Here is a 19627-nt window from a genome sequence, read left to right as displayed (position 1 = left end):
TAATTTAAAATAAATTTAACATTTCTTAAATAATTATTTTAATTCTGTCATTTTATTCAAAATTTTAATTACAATATTCAATGTATTATATAAAATTTTAATAAACAAATCCAAAAAATTATATAAATGAGTTTGTTTTATTTATTTTAGAAGATCTGTAAGAGTATGATTTACTATATAAAACATCTATAATTATGTTTAAAAAAGTTGAGAAAGTAATAAAAGTACTTTATTATATAGTAACATAAAATAAAGATATAAAGAAATACTTTTTATTTGATAGTTGTTGATTCAGTTACAGCTATTTTATGAAAAAATAAATAGAAAAAAGTAATAAAAATACTTTTTAGATAAGTTTTCTGATCTATTACTTCTAGATTATATTGAATTAATACCAATTCTTTAGATTAAATTATTTTTAATCATCTGTTGTCTTAATGGCTCATTTTGGCTATGTACAGTTCGTTAGAGTCAGTTTTGCTTTCGTATTCGTATGTTTGGCAAAAATAAATAATATCGTCAACATTGAGCAAAATTAATTTGCTCTCGTCATTCAGTGAAGTATTCAGTAAGTAGTCGTCACTGTCCATCTGAACTGATGGATGTTGATATAGGCGAGGTGTTATGGCATAGGCGTGCAAGTTTGTTTCATATCTTAATTTTGTATATGAGATTGCAATCAAATAATAGGTTTTTGTTTTTTCATCGACAACTATACGTTTCAATTTGGCATACATGTCAACATCGCCGACTTTATGTATATAAAAGTTATTACATTTTAAGTGAACATGTTTTAGACAAATTTCATTCAACTGGGAAAATCGTTGATGATGTTGTTTAGTGCTGTCTTTAATTTCTTTGATAATTTCATTTCCAAGTAATTCTTTTTCTTGATCAGAAAGCGTATGTAGTTTCAGGTCTTTCATTAAGCATCGATTTGCATTCAGTTTAAAATTTTCGTCACATTCATATCGATTTTGATCAGACAAGATACCTGCAGCCATCAGTTGGCAACTGTTTACCAATGTCAGGCAAAGTTGTTTATAGTTGGTTTTTTTAGCCTTATTAGTAAAGTATTGGTGTTTTCTTTCAAATCGATGAGTTGTATAATAGATTAGTGGTCCATATTCTTCAATTGCGTGTACATAATGAGTTAAATAGTGAAATTTGGGTGTAATTGTCTGGTCAGGAAAATACTTCTGATATGATTTAAGAAATTTATTGATACATGTGTTTAGATCGTTTAGAGTCTGGCGACTGATTCGGTATGAAAATATTATTTCTATGCACCGTCTGAGTGGATTGTAAACGTTTTTATATGCAGCTAAGTCAAATATAGATTTATCTAACAATTCAATAATAAACGGCAGCCGATAGAAGAATTCCAATTTCTAATATATAAAAACAAGTATTAATATTTCTTTATTGTAAATAATAAAATCGTTTATTAAAATAATTATGAAATTAGATTTACCTGTACAGCGATACCATCGACTTTCGGTTTTTTATCTGTCAAACTTTTCATACGGCCTTCGTGAAAGTAAACATCTTTTTCGATAATTTTTCTAAATTTTTTGCATTGAATCGTTGTCGTTATAATAACATTTGTTAACAAGTTATTCAATACTTTATCCAACACACCTTCTTCTATGTCGTGCATCAGATCTGGCGGACACAAACGAAACACATTGATTTCGTGCAATAACTTAGCAAAATAATGATTGTCTTTAATTCCTTTGTTTGTGTTCACTGATTTTTCTGAATCGAAATTTTCATAATCAATTGGCGATCTTAGTTCACTGTCATCATGTTTCTTAAATGGTTTCTCAGCCAATGTAATATCAGTAGCATAACAGGTTCGGCATATATGACCTTTTGAAAAGCATTCTTGCATTCCAAGCAACTGATGAACTGCTTTGTTGTCAGCAATAATGTGTGTAAGCTGTCCTTTTAGTTGCACCTTAGTCAACTCAATATCCGGCAAAACAATTTCAACTCCAGTCTCATATAGTTCATTTAGCTCCTGACAGATGTAGCGACTGAATAATTCTCGTAGATCTTCTTTATCGAAATCATATCTACTAACTAAAGTTATCAAATTAATTGATTCTCTAGTTGCCTGACAATTATAGCCCAGGTTGTCGATAGTAAAATAAACAGCTGTTAAACTTTGTGTTCGAGTACCACGTCGGGCTGGATTAACAATAAAATCATCGGCGTACAATTGAAGTCTCAGATATGGCTGTTCAGACTTAATTTCATTGTCTAAGATGTTCTCATTGAAAACTTTTCCGTCCCGATAGGATGTCAACCATTTTTCATCGGGTTGTTTAGCTAGTAATATTAAATAAAATCAAATTATTATAGTAATAATTTGTATTGTAAAAAGTAATAAAATTACTTACTTTTATCTGCCATCAATTGTTTGTAAGCACCAGCAATACTTAATCTGCGTTTCAATGTTTCCAGAATGGGAACATAATAAAACTGTTTTTTATCATTGCTACTGATAGCTCGAACAATTTTTGATGATCGTTGCTGCTGACATTCACTTGTTGATGCTAATGTCGATTGATTGTCTTGACTGAGTTTAGATTTTTGCTTCTTTGTTCCTTTGCTGCCTTTGCTACTACAACTACTAACTTGACTGTCCGTATCATCTATAGTTGCTGCTGCTGTGGTTGACCAGTCTTTCTCGTAGCAAACGTATGGAACAAATGTTGGTAATGCTTTGATTGCTTGTTGTTGAAGATATTTGGATTTGATGACGCAATAGAAATAGTTATATAAATCTTTATCATAATATTGAAATACTGGTTTGAATACATTGAGAAATTCGAGTCCCATTTCTATTGTTTTTCTTTCAGGTATTTGATGTTTCATTTTATTCATTAAAAGAAGTAAATTTTCTTTCATATTAAGTTTATCAATGGATTCATTTGATCTATTATCTTGTGAGTGGTTTTTCTGAAAATATATGTGGTCATTGCTATCAGATACTGAATTAGGATTTATATGATCATTATTATTATCAATAGCTATACTGTTTAGTTGACTATAATCAGCATTGTCATAATCAATAGAACTTGACAATACAATTAACTCAGTATCGACATTATCTTTCGAAGGCTTTGGTTCCAATTGATTGATTTTTGAAGTTGAAGCTATTTCTATTTGCGTCGAATAATCAATATTTTCAATTTCATTAACAACAGATTCCCATTCCATTGATGTCAGAGGTTCATATATATCATTAATTGATTGCATTTCATAATTATTACTATCGGCAATATCACTTTCATCGATGGGAACAGGTGTACATGTTGTTGTTAGTTTCGTTTTTGTCGTAGTACTAACATCAGTGACTTGAGAAACCTTATTACTTTTGTTATAATTTCTAAATGAATTTTTGTTTTTTAAAACATGTATTCTTAAATGGCATCCACAGCGATTATCAAATTCACGAGATAAGCATTTCTTTTTAGCTTCCAGAGATTCCACTGTTTCAGTATCTGAAACACTAATTGTTGGTAAAATCTCTTTGCGACAATCAGTATAACAACAGACAAATTTTCCTTTATTAAGTCCTTTCGAATAATGTTCAATATAAACATGTTTTCGGTAACTTCTCATATCATTAGATATGAAATTACATTGATAACACTTAAAATCAATAGACATTTTAAATTATATAATTTTATTTAAATAATATAATAAAACATTATTTAATAATAATTATTAGTTTAGTTTAGTATACTAAAAGTGCGTAATTTTTGCTATGCATTAATATTATCCAATAATAGTTGAGCATCAATAACTGTTGACGCAAAGTTTATATCTACTGCTTAAATTATTTGTTTTTAAACATTAGTTTAAAATAGTAAAGTTTAATAGTTTTTTATTGTTTTTGATTTAAAGTGCTTTTAATGTATTTCTAACAGTGGTTAAGTGAAGATAATACAATTCAAATATGGATGACAAGTCGTGTCGTAAATCGGGTCGAAGATCTCGAAAACCGATTAAGTTTGGGATCGACGACAACCAAACAGTTACCACTAGTAAACAACTCACTGAAGAGTTGTCGACAACTATTAGTCATTCACCGGAACGTAAGTAATTATGTTTAGTTTTTTTAATTTATAAATTTTATTTTTATTATAATTAAATAACTAAATTAATATAATAAATATATGGTACACTAATAATATTATTTCTAAAAAGATATGATTAAGAGAAAACATTCGTCAGTTAGTGGCTATAAAACAAGTGGTTCAAATGCCGAAATACTAATGTCATTTTTGACATCAACTAAAGATGATTGTGCTCTTAAATCGATAGACAATCTGTCATCACATAGTGATAAACAAATGGCTGATTTAATAATCAAATTAAGACCACAGTTACCGATATTCGATTGTACCGATGATGACGAAGAGAAAGTATTTTACTTACTTTCGTCGTCTGGCTATCAGTGCACATTGACTAATGACTCAGAAAAACAAGTCATATTCAAAGTATTTAATCGTCACTGTCAATCCTATAATGAGTTAAGTTTAACAAATCTAATACAAATAATATTATATATTAATACTATATTTAACTTAAATTGAAGAGCTATGAAATTGTTATCAAATAGCAAAAATGAGCGTCACTTTACGGAAATACGCGGTATTATGGCTTATCTTTTTGCTTTAAGATTTCCCTTATTGTTTGGATCAGCAGAGAAGACGTTTGTAAGAATTTAAAAAAATTGTTTTTTCTATACATAAAATAATTATTTATTATAACAAATAAATCGCTTAAAAAATTTACTTATATTAAGGGAATGATTTTAACAACTGCACGAAAATGGCTATACAATAGACGTCATAGACTTAAGCAAAATGATAAAAAATAATTTAGTTAACAATTAGTTTTAATGATATAATAATTTTTTTTGATACTAAAATTAGTAGGAAAAAAAGATGACAACCAACAACAGCAAAGCGATGATTCAGAGTCTAATGAGACTGACGACAACACAAAAACGTATAAATAATTAGATAAATTTATTTAATAGAAACCAAAAAAAACAATATAAAATTATAGATATATTTATTATTCTTAGCGAAGAAGAAGATGAAGAGACTGATTTGATGGTCAAAAAAAGACGTGTTTCCATARACTTGGATTCACAGCTTTTGGATAGCGAAACAAAYATCGGTAATTAATAATTTTWATAAATTAGATATGCTTCAGCCCGATTTGTCTGAAATTGACGAATTAGACAAAAGCTTACAGAATCTGCAAAGTCGTGTAGACGGTGATGAATCAGATACCATTTTCGAAGAAGAAGTTGATGAGACTAYAGAGAAAACAAAAATTAAGTAAAATATTTTCTCATAATTACATACATTTATTGATTGATTAACATTACTAATAATAGCGACGATAAGACTGAAACTACTGAACAACAATTGACAAATTCWTTGGTATCAGTGATGCCRTCGGCCGCGTTTCCGCCTAATGACGACTCACACATTGGTAATAGAATTTTAAATATTGTAACTCTGATAACAACTAAACTATTTACATCAATCGGCACTAGTTTCATGTGATGATTCAGCGAATCTAATCAATAAAACGGTCACGACAGCTAATAATGAAGTCGTCTATTAAAAGTGATAGTTCATCACCATTGATGAAAAATTTATTCAATAAGATTATTKATAAAAATAAAAAAAACGACTTCGATTAGCTTATTTAGATTCGGAGGATAGCAATAATAGTGATGGCAGTGGTGAAAACAAATTTGTCAATACAGATGAAGAGATGATCTCATTRACGTCTTCGCAACAAGTAAACTATTTATAAACTAAATAYAATTAMTTTTACAACATTTTCGTCTAATTATAACATTGTAAGTCATTAATCWTCTCGACAAACTCTGGCTTTGGGACCAAAATCGCAAAAATCAATACAACAGGTATAAAGTAGATTATATTTTTTCTAAATAATTTAAAATTAAATTAATTAAAATATTTTATAATTATTATATAGAAATTTCATTTATTAATATGATGATTGAATCAAATGATCTATCGTTTGAAACCCTAACAAAACTTATAGCAATGCCGTTACCGAATAACACCAGATCTTTGATAACAACATTGGTAAAATGATAACATCAAAAATAACTAACTAATTAATTTAAAAACAATACCTATTAATTAAAACTTATTTATCTTATTTATTACTATATTAACAAACAGATAATTGATAAATTCAATTCAACTCATTCTAATGACTGCAATAAATATGGTATTCTGGCGGTAGACGCGATTTGTTATGAGAAAATGAATAAAATTGCAATTTTGTTATTTGAATTGATTTCTGGTGCCAAACAAATGTTTACGGAAAACGAAAAGATTACTAATCTTATCGATATAGGCGTAAATTCGAAATCAAAAGGTATAAAAAATTTCATACACTGATTGGTTCAATGATTTAAAAAAATGTTTTTTATTTAATTATTATCAAATTTTTTCTTGACAATCAATCAGATTTAGTTGTTCCACTGGTTGTTCTATTGATACTCGAAGAGTTGACAATAGCTAATGACTGTCGCCGCATATTTGTCGGTTCCGATGAATCGAATAAACCGGATTTTGTAGTTGAAAACAATGATGGCATATCTACTAAAACTTATTTGCCTCACATACAAATCCATTGTTTTCGTTGCAAGAGTTTGGACCCGAAAACTGTTGATCTAAACGATGAGATTTTGATTAAGTGTTCTCATTTTAATCTGATTTATGTCTCATTGTATGGATCAGATTTTAAGATCGCCGAAAGCCACTGCATTATGGGAGCAATAAAACTTGCAATAATAATACATAAACTGTTTAACATCAGCTACGCTCCGTCTGCAAGTCGATTCTGGTTGTCAATAGAAATGTATATCATTTCGATCTTTAGAGATTATTCGGTAAATGAAGAAAATGACGTCAAATTTGTTGACAAATTATTTGAAGATATGGTAAATGCCGGCAAAATGAAGTCAACGGATACCGAAAACCCTACTACTAATTTGAATGTTTTGCCGACTAGCAAAAACCATGACGCATATATTGAGCCAAATTTGTCAAAAGATGTCGAATACGAGAATCGATCGATTTTGTCGCCAACAATCAGCAATGACGACGCCGACAACTAAGTTGTTTATATTAATAATATATTGTTTTTTCAGTGTTTCATTCAATAATTAATTAATGTTTATTTTTTCAGCAATTTTGTTTCTTTTTAATAGAATTTTTAAAAGTAATTTTGTTTCTTTTTTCATATTTCTAATACATTTTTAAAAGTATTTTAATTATTTTTTTGATAAGTAATTTTGTTTCTTTTTTTATTAATCTCATTAGTAAAGTAGTTATGTTACTTTACATTTAATCATTAATTACGTTATTTAATAAATATATTGTTTTAAAACGTTATTTATGTATGTTTCTTAAGTAAATATATTTCTTTAGAGAATAAGTAACTAGATTACTCCGATGATGAATTCAATGACTGAGTAAATAGATTACTCCGATGATGAATTCAATGACTGAGTAACTAGATTACTCCGATGATGAATTCAATATAGGAGTAACTAGATTACTTCGATGATGAATTCAATGACTGAGTAACTAAATTACTCCGATGATGAATTCAATGACTGAGTAAATAGATTACTCCGATGATGAATTCAATGACTGAGTAAATAAATTACTCCAATGATGAATTCGAACTAAAAGTCAAGTTCATTACAATTTTGTTGAATTCGAACTAAAAGTAATAAAGTTACTTTTGAAACTATTTCAAAATCAGCAATTTTAAAGTAATAATAATACTTTTTGGTTGCTATAGGTTACAAATCTTACGGAAAACGCCAATTACAGTGGCGCCCCACTTCCCACTGTGTTATATTAATTGTAGTTTCATGTAAATTACAAGTTACTCATAAATTGCAATATAAATTACTGTGATATGTTAATTACATTTAATTATAAGTGATATATATATATAATTTTATTATAAATTAAACTAAAAGTTAATCAAACTTAGTCACATAAATGATAAATTTACTTTACTAGTAAAATAATGATCGATTGCAGTAATAAAAATTTTACTTTTATATATACAACTAATCTCGGYTCTAATATATAATGTGCCAAAATTTAGTTAATATAATAAAGTAAATACCAATAGTGCAAACTATTCATATCTTAACCAAAATATATTTGTTAATATAGTTTAAGCAATAATAGCTAAACCTAACGGATGTTTTTTGATGGCTAATAAATCATGGGTGAACACTATTATATACAGTAACTTAATTTGTATTGCATATACATCACATTTTTTGTAATGATATATTTATATTTAAATTATCTTAAGTTTATTTATTAAATTTAAGTAATTTATTTATTAATCCAGCGCTTTAAACTAAAATTCTAATAAATTTTATAAATTTTTTAATGTTTTAAACTGAGTTATGTTTTAATGTCTAACTCGCAATAATTAAAATTTAAATTTATCAAACATTAATAAATATATATAGACGGAAAAAATATTTTAAACTATTAGATTATTATATATTTAGATTTATTTAGTTTTATTTTGATTGACCAAATATTTAYCTTTAGTTTTATGTGAAAATTAAAGAATATTCATATTTTTATGTTATTAATATATGATATATACTGTATATTATGATTACTTGAATGTCCATTTTATTAGGACTAATTCATATTAATGTTTTTGATATTTTAATGATATATTTGGCTGTCACTCTAATTAATAAATGATAATAACAGTGTAATTCATATTTATTGTTGGTATCATTTATTTATAGTATGTCCAGTCTATATGCAAACACTAAAATACAAATATATTATAATATATGCAATGCTTTTATGGCAATAATATTATTGTTGAGTGACTCGTCTGTCTATATTTTTTTGCAAAAAAACACTATTCACTACTTTGTGTAACTGTTTATCTCATTTAACATTCACTCTCTATTACTGACTGTCTATTGATGACTAGTGTAGTGTTTAGGAGTAAAAGTGAGGGAAAGGGAGTAAAATGAGAGAGAAGTGCGCTTTCACTCCATTTCCTACATTTTTCTTCTTAACGATCGACGCCAACAACAAAAAAGGTCTGTATATTAGAGACAACTATAAGATTGTTTGCACTTTTATATACAGTTATACCAACTCTACTAAATATATGAAAACATAGACTATAGTACTGTTAAAACATTATTTCTAATCAGAGATAAGCAATGATAGGGCAACTCATAAACAAGTACTGTATGGGGAATATTCTGCTAAAACATAGTCATGAGAGTTGATATTTAGTTTCAACTAAATCATTGAGCAAATAATAATATTTTTTATTAATTTTCTCATAAGAGAATCTCAAAAATGTTTTAATAGACTATCCAATTATTGTTAATAATTATTAAAAATACAGTAAAGCAAACCTTGAAATAGTGACCACTGTTTGACCTACATATGCTGGTCAATAGACACGTGCATTCATTCATTACAAGTCATCCATATAGTGGTATATCCTATTCAACTAATTGGATGCAGAAATACAAGTAGTTGTGCGAAATATTAGTTAACATTCAAAATAAATTAGTTTGATTTCTATTATCATTGATGTGAATATAAATATATATTATATGGACTTACATTAATTGGTAAACAACAAAAAATTCAATCAGTTATTGATTATCAGTTTAGTATCACTTAAGTGCTTATAAATAATAAACTGCAAGAATAGTTGTGCTAAATTAGCTGATGATTGCCTATTATTATAGTTGTAAGGCTTGTAATTGTAATTATCATTACATCAAATAATACTGTCATGTGTTACAACTAAAATATAATTATGTTTATAATAATTAATATACAGGTACATACATACATAATTGACTATTAGTTATGCCACACAACACATTTAATTTAATTTATATTAGTATATAGTTTGATAGATTGATAAATAAAATATAAAAAAGCAAAATAAGTAAAATTCATAAACTATTAATTTAATGAATTAGGAAATTGCAATTTTCTTAAAATGTTTTATTGCTTWCATTAGTAAATAATTAATTATTAGACTGATTTCTTTATCTTGAAATAAGAATTTATGACAAATATTTAATAAAAATATTTAATAAATTTTGTGACATCAATAAACTTTATTGGGATTAATATCTAACAAATAGGGTTTACTTATTGAGTATTTGAAAAGTAATATAAAAGTTGGATAWGAAAAATAAAACTCAATTTAGTCTAAGATATATTAAATAAATAAGAGAGAAGTTATGTAGAAATGACATTAAACTAAAAGCAATGTCACAAACATTAAATTAAATTTACGCCTATATGTTAAATTGAAGTAAGCATTACATATAAATTTTTATATATTACGTTAAGCGCACTAAAAGCATAGGTAAAGTGCAAAAGTAACAGTAAAAATAAAATATTATAATAAAAATTATTGCAGTTTTACTATTTCATATTTTTATCAACTTATACATTATGCAATAAAATATTAATAGGCATCAAAATTAACTTACTATAATATAAGATATAAATTTTATATAATAATATAATAAAATATAACTTAATCTTTAGTAACACAAATTATTAATAAAAACAATATATCATTCAAATTAAGTATAATTATATTTTAAAATTAGCCACTTGTAAAAATAGTAATAACTCAATGGTCAAAATGACTAACTTTTTGTACAAATATTTCAACACCAGTAGCGGTTAATTTACGATCGATTCAAACAAACTTTAAAAACTAATTTGTGTCCACAAAACGGGATATGCATTCATATAATGTTTGTTGAAATAATTTTGTCATAAAAGTAAAACATATTTTTGACTCAATGAAAGTCACGCACTCGTATTATAACATTTTGTTGTTATTGTAAAATAACAGTATATTTCAATAAAATTCTGACAAACGTTTTGCCAATTTGACTGATAGATAGGGTATCAAAATAGGAGGAGTTCACAGAAGTAAGAGTGGGTGAGTGAGTAAGTGAGTGAATAGGAGAAAGAAAAGATCATTTATTTTTTATATGTAATATCTCTTTAACAACACATATGCCATTCCATCGATATATAAGATATATCTATAATTTGTCACAATATAACTAAGGTATATATTATATACCATTAATAATATAGTAAAAAATGATTGTCAGACTGTGAGAGTTGAGTACAAACAGCACACTAACTATAAGTGGATCGCCTATTATTGTTAGAAAATTATTGTATAGATAGATGGCTTGTTATTTAGCTCATAAACATCATATATACCGTTATTTACATACATTTTCCTAACTCCTATCGTATGAATGTTTGTCTCTATTTTGTGTCAGTCAGTCGTTTGTCTTCTTTATAAAAAAAACCAAATGTCCTGCTGTTGGCCATCCATTTGAAGCACTCAGGAGTCCGGAGCTCTACCTTTCAATTGTATATCAGTATAATATGTATATACYGTATATACTGTATTTTATATAACATATACAGTACYATTGGATGTATTTGGCTAACTATGATATTTGTTTGTTGTTTGTTATGTTAAATATACTCAACTGGAACCTAAAAACATATACTATATATATATATAACGTTTGCTATAAAAAACTATAATAGTAATAGTAGTAGAAATAATAATAATACTAATAATAATAGGACGATATTTTACAACCGATAAGAGCCACCCGACTGACGACCGGTTGTACCCAAAAGTCTGCTCTCAATCTCGAGCCAACAAAAAAGGGGAAATCAAAGGGGAATAATATATGTCAATACTGTTAGACATTTGGTTAGAAACGTTTCAAAACAACACAATGTTTTATATATTTAATAATACTATTCTATGAAAATTAGAGTAAATTTATGCTATAGTATAGATATATTAAAATATTTAATTTTTATTATTTTAGACATATTTATTAAATCTGTCTCTCTCTGTCTGTCTSTCTCTCTCTGTCTCTCTCTGTCTCTCTCTGTCTCTCTCTGTCTCTCTCTGTCTCTCTCTGTCTCTCTCTGTCTCTCTCTGTCTCTCTCTGTCTCTCTCTGTCTCTCTCTGTCTCTCTCTCTCTCTCTGTCTCTCTCTCTCTCTGTCTCTCTCTGTCTCTCTCTGTCTCTCTCTGTCTCTCTCTGTCTCTCTCTCTCTCTCTCTGTCTCTCTCTCTCTCTCTCTCTCTCTCTCTCTCTCTCTCTCTCTCTCTCTSTCTCTCTCTCTCTCTCTCGCTTATTCTTATATTGTCTGACAGAAAATTTTTATAAATTAATTGAAAAAGTAATTTAAATATTTAGTTCGGGTGTTTACGAGTATATGACAAAACATAGAGAGAGAGAGAGAGAGAAAAAGAGATATTAAATAGCATACAAACAAATATTGAAGATATTATTTTTTGTARGCAATACTGGTCAGAAAGCACTGGCAGATTGCATGCATGCAGTCAGTTGGGTCCATACAAACACACAAACACTCGATTTTCAATCCATTATAAATGGATAGACATGTCAGAGAAGTGCCAGAATTATAGTGAATAGAGAGAAAGGGAGAGTAGAGTACGCGTGCAAAACACGTACCACTCTTTCATTAGGATTGGGAGCAAAAAAGTCCAACATTTGGCCCGAAAGGGCACTCCGTTTACTATTGTATATGCATTTTGCAACTTAACAACAATTTGTAATTTTTATTGTATTTATACAGTTGTGTCCGATATTATTCAATGCCATACACAACAAAACAGCTGCATCTCTGGTTTTAACTATACTGAATATTATTGTTTTTTGGGCAGTTAGCTAAAACTCGACTGTCCATCAGACTTGGATATGACTGACACAAGTATGAATACAGTTATTGCTAACATTTTGTTATTTAACTTATTTCTATAACTCTAAATATTGTATCATATATTGAGGTCTATTGATTATGAAGAGTGACAACCATAGAGACAACACATAGAATATGAAAATAACTGTTTTGTTAGACAAATACTATACCAGATATATGTTGACTAATATACAGTATTGTCTATATATTTATCATACATCGTGTTTGCAGTTAATTTGCAAAACACATGATATTAAGTAACAAAAATCATATTTATTTATATATTGCAAATTATTTTATTCATTTCAAGTATTGAATTAATATTAATGTTTTATTTATTTCATAGTTTGTATTCAACACTATAACTGTCTGATGTTTTGTTGAATCAACAATTATTAATACCATTATTATTATTATTTTTATTATTATTGTTATCATATATTTTTGTTTATATAACTGTAACGAATATTCTGTTATCACTAAAGTTTGTGTTTAGACCTATAAAAGTACAGTATTTTAACATAATTTACTTTGAGTTTATTCTGTATTTAATGTATATGTAAAAAGTAATTCAAGTGATATTTATATATTTTTTTTAATATGAAATCTTTGAAAATACTGTACAGTAAACCCAATGATGGACTTCTAAAGCTGCAGTAGATATACTGATAGCCCTGTGCTCTCTATTGTATACCCGATCCCAGTTTACGTCATCAATCATTTGAGTGGTCAGTAGAAAATCGATGCCAATGTTTGTTATAACTGTATATACAGTATATACTATTTAATATATATATATATTCTATGTGTATATATATTATATACCATATATATATATTGATATCTATATTGTAGTCTATATGTCTGCCATTTAATAAGTAGTGGCACTGGATTTCATCCGTCACCTCGTCTTCAATACTATTGATATGAAAAAAGATTTGTTTGAATTATTTTTTCTTTCAAACATAGGTTGTAAATGCCGTGAAAACAACATTTTGTTTTATAAGTATTTTATTTGTTTAGACACTAAATGGACAGGTTTTATGTCATTATAATGGGTCTATCCGTATATAAGCTCAACATTGATAGTACAGTAGTGAACAACACTGATATTATATAATTTATTGTTATGAGTGGTAACACCAGTAGCCCACTGTCACTAATGTTTTTTATATGTATCTATATATACAGTTAACTTTCCCCATAATATACAATATTTTTGTTTGCTTAATCCAAATGGTGTTCACAATTAGTTCACAAACAAATACATTGATCACATGTTTTTAAATTTTATAATAATAATAAATTTATAGATAAACTGCAATAAATCAAATAACGACAATAGTTTACCATAACGTATGATTTACTGTATGTATGAAATTATAATACATTATCGGTTTCTGAAATGACAAATGATTTTTTGGTTTCATTGCAATACTCCCACAACTACTAACCTTACAGTCATTTTTTTTGTTGGTTCACTTTCTCCCAGTGCTATTCTAGACAGCCCTCTCTCATAAACTCATAAATGTATTGTATTTCACTATAAGTTTTAATTAGTTTAGTTAAAATTCATGAGAAAGCGGCACAAAAAACAACAATCCATTTAGTTTTCATTGTATTTTATACTCATTTATCTTAAAAACGGATTTTTACATTATAAAMAATAGGTTCAATAGACTCTCAAACTTAAATTGTTAACAAATGTGTGATAAACCTAACTATAAAACAAATACACAAATGTTTATTTAGTATATTTTTATACAAATCAATATATAAAATCAATTTTGTAAAAATAATACTTTATTTGAATCACATTTAATTTGATAAAATAATCATTTTGTTAATTAGTATTTATTTTTATTATTCAAAATAATACTGTATTAATAACAGTATTTGCAAACCAAAATCAAAGCAATAGTTTTAATGTTGTGAACAAATCAAGAGATGTCAAGAGAATCGCCATCTTTTCAGAGATGACCGCATCCTCACTGACTCTTTGCTATCCAATAGTATAAAATGTTTGCATTTTGTTTTATTTATTAACATAACATATAATATAATAAAATCTAATATTTGGTTATTTAAAATTTTGTTTATCAATAACTTAATTTAAATTATTTATAATTTTTAAAAATGTCTAAGAATAATAAATTAATGTCAAAAGTACTTATTTTAAATATAGCAATTTAAATTAACTAAATTTAATTATTCAAAATTATTTATAACTTATAGATAATTTTAATATTAAATAATTATCAAAAGCATTTTAAAGATATAATTATATTAAACAATAGCATTAATATTATTAATATTTTTTTGAAAAATATTTAATAAAGATTGTGTTATATACAGTGTATAATTCTGAATATTTATGGCAATAATATCTATACATTGTATTAAATGACTGTTCAGATCATCTCATTATCCATTTCCTCGAAAGGGGTGACACGTAATAAACATGTGTGTATTCAAGTCAAACATTGGCATCAAATCTCTCTCTCTCTCTCTCTCTCTCTCTCTCATTCTTTCTTTATTTTTTTATTTTTCTCACATACACACAGCATGTGTGTGTTTATATGCCATCAATGACCAACTTATGCCATATCTTAGGGTTACATATGATGATCCACTAGTGCTGCCAGTGATGTACATACTGTATATATTGTATATAATAAGTGCCGCATATGAGCTCAAGTGAAGAAAAAGGGGAAACAATGTAATGGTCAGTGTTTTTGAAATACAACTTTTGGTGTCATTCACTGCTGTATATGAAAGTCAATGCTTTTAAGGAATTGTGTTAATAAGGAATGGATTTATAAAACAATTAATTATTTGTTAATTTGATAATCAATTTTTGTGATTAATATGTCATTAGAGAGCTATTTATATGGTCTCTCAAATGTAATCATCAATTTAATGCCAATTATTATCACAATAACACAATTGTGTCACAATTAAGACTACCTCTGTTTAACAATATTAAGAACGTAAACAATAGTAATTTTAAAAAATAATTAAAATTAAATTAACAAATAATTAATTAATTTTTAATTTTTTTAATATATAGTATATATCAATAAATAGATTAATTGAAAAAACAATGACTATTATTATGGTTTTGATTTACTTTTTAATTATTTAGTCATTTGATTACTAAAATTTAATTAAGGAATGGATAACAAAACGATTGAATGACAAGTTATTAGCCATAAATTATGACAAAAAATAATAAATTATTTTCAAATTGTTAAATACCTTAATACATTACATTAATGACCATTTATATATCAATAACACTTTACAATATAATAATACCGACTTACCAAAAATAATACCGACTTACCAAAAATAATACCGACTTACCAAAAATAATACCGACTTACCAAAAATAATACCGACTTACCAAAAATAATACCGCCTAACCAAAAATAATACCGACTTACCAAAAATAATACCGCCTAACCAAAAATAATACCGACTTACCAAAAATAATACCGACTTACCAAAAATAATACCGACTTACCAAAAATAATACCGACTTACCAAAAATAATACCGACTTACAAAAAATAATACCGACTTACCAAAAATAATACCGACTTACCAAAAATAATACCGACTTACCAAAAATAATACCGCCTAACCAAAAATAATACCGACTTACCAAAAATAATACCGCCTAACCAAAAATAATACCGACTTACCAAAAATAATACCGCCTAACCAAAAATAATACCGACTTACCAAAAATAATACCGCCTAACCAAAAATAATACCGACTTACCAAAAATAATACCGACTTACCAATACTAATACCGACTTTTATATCGAAATACCATGTTCCCATAGAAATATTGTTTTTTATTACCGTGTTCCCATATATTTTTTTTATTCTCATATTATAATTAAGATAATTTTAGGTACAAGGTATAATATAATTAATAATGTAACACGGTACTTATATAAAAAACTATTTGCTGGGAAGACGGTACTAATTTTAAAAAATATTTTATGGGAAGACGGTACTTATATAAAAAACTATTTGCTGGGAAGACGGTACTAATTTTAAAAAATATTTTATGGGAAGACGGTACTTATATAAAAAACTATTTGCTGGGAAGACGGTACTTATTTTTGAAAAAAACTATTTTTATGGGAAGACGGTACTAATTTTAAAAAATATTTTATGGGAAGACGGTACTTATATAAAAAACTATTTGCTGGGAAGACGGTACTTATTTTTGAAAAAAACTATTTTTATGGGAAGACGGTACTAATTTTAAAAAATATTTTATGGGAAGACGGTACTTATATAAAAAACTATTTGCTGGGAAGACGGTACTAATTTTAAAAAATATTTTATGGGAAGACGGTACTTATATAAAAAACTATTTGCTGGGAAGACGGTACTTATTTTTGAAAAAAACTATTTTTATGGGAAGACGGTACTAATTTTAAAAAATATTTTATGGGAAGACGGTACTTATATAAAAAACTATTTGCTGGGAAGACGGTACTAATTTTAAAAAATATTTTATGGGAAGACGGTACTTATATAAAAAACTATTTGCTGGGAAACGGTACTTATTTTTGAAAAAAAAACTATTTGCTGGGAAGACGGTACTAATTTTAAAAAATATTTTATGGGAAGACGGTACTTATATAAAAAACTATTTGCTGGGAAGACGGTACTAATTTTAAAAAATATTTTATGGGAAGACGGTACTTATATAAAAAACTATTTGCTGGGAAGACGGTACTTATTTTTGAAAAAAACTATTTTTATGGGAAGACGGTACTAATTTTAAAAAATATTTTATGGGAAAACGGTACTTATTTAAAATACATTTGTATGGGAACACTGATTATTTAAATATTAATATATATTGAATATTGATATATATATATGTACTAATAGTATAGTTTTTTATTTAGAGTTTTACGGTATAATGTTATAAATTTATAATCACTATATTTATTGACATTATTGATGTCCATTTTGGTTGTTATTAGTATTTTCTATTCTTTATATTAAAATAAATTCATTCTTTAAAAGCATTACTTATCATATATAGAGTAGAAAAATGTAGAAACTTGTCATTGAATACAAACATATTAATAATTCGCCCATTTTTTAATAAACTTGAAGTTTTTATACTATTCTGTTAAATGATTAAATACTAACAATATATTTCATTCATAATATTATAAATTCAAACATTTAGTTATTAAGTAAATTATAGTTAATAATCTTGATTTGTAAAATATCTTTGATTGAATATAACATTATATTCAATAATTTCACTTAGGTTTACAACGATTGAGAGCACTGTTGGTGTGTTGGGCCCCAAAAATCGACGGGAAGTTGTATTCAATGAGCAAAACCATCACATACTGTATACCGTTTGGGTTATTGAGTTGTGAACCCATTCACTGACGACTGAGGAATACGAGTAAAGAGAAAATGTATGGCATATATGGTTTTAATATAAGAGACACCATAAAGGGGTCAGTTGTACAGTAAATAACATGTATTTCTGCGGATACGTGTTGTATGTAAACACTACTGGAATAGTACCAGAAGTGGTCAGTTGATTGTTAGACAACATTGCTGTGCCGTTGAGAGAGAGAGACACTTGTATGCTAACGAGAGAGAGAGAGAGAGAGAGAGAGAGAGAGAGAGAGAGAGAGAGAGAGAGAGAGAGAAAGAGAGAGAAGTGAAGGTTTAAAGTAAAGAGATATTCAGAGGGTTACCATGTATTGCATGAGTATATGTGAGAACAAAGGGGATCTGAGGGTTGACCACACCTGGAACTGGTGTCCACTACAATGAGTGACTCACTGATACTGAGAGGACAGACATTTTTTGAGCTCTTTTGTTATACAAAACAATTCCAGTGTTCAAAGTTTTTATATATTTTTTGTCCCCTCTATTACTACCAAAGTTGTAATACTGTATTAAAAGAGAAAATGTGACTTAAAAATGATGAAAAATGGGTTCAACAGAGAATTTTTTTGTTGGTTTATATGTTGTTTTGTTAAGCATTGAGAACCATAAGGAGGAAAAGGTATGAATAAAGGAAAAGCAGTGAAAGAGTGAGCAACTCTTACAGTATGGACAGTATGGTGTGGCTTATGTTATGTCCACTATTTCACTGTTTGCATGACATTAACTATGATATATGAGTTCAATGGCCATTCAAATGTTGACTAAAAATTTTCTCTCAGAATTTCACTGCCATTTGTTTGTTACATAAGAGTCAGTGGTTTATGGCTTATATTGATATGAATTACTTATGTATTGACATCAATACTCATTGTTTGCTCTTTTTTTGTAACATATTTTTGACCGATTTTTAACACCACTTTTAAAATCTTATATAATAACAATAATAATAATAAGTTATGTTTTATTGAATTTATCTCAAATTTTTAGCTTAAGAAATATAATATTCAATACTACATTAATTATAGATATAAATACAAAACAATATATATATATATATATATATAATGGTATTATTATTTATTATTTATATGATTTCACTTGAAATATCACATGAAAACATTTTCAAATATATGTCAATTATAGATAAGATATGAAATTATTTACAGCAAACATTAAAGTCTATATTTAATTTTATATTGTATAATAATAATAGTAATATTAATAAAAATTTAGATTTCTTTAATTTAAGCTTTAAATATATATATATTCTATAA

The sequence above is a fragment of the Oppia nitens genome, unplaced genomic scaffold (assembly GCF_028296485.1).
Source record: "Oppia nitens isolate AA-2021 unplaced genomic scaffold, nextdenovo-longstitch-racon4-pilon3 scaffold5_pilon_pilon_pilon, whole genome shotgun sequence".
In the NCBI taxonomy this organism is placed as follows: Eukaryota; Metazoa; Arthropoda; class Arachnida; order Sarcoptiformes; family Oppiidae; genus Oppia; species Oppia nitens.
The sequence above is the reverse complement of the archived record's forward strand: the minus strand, read 5'-3'. Positions refer to the sequence as shown.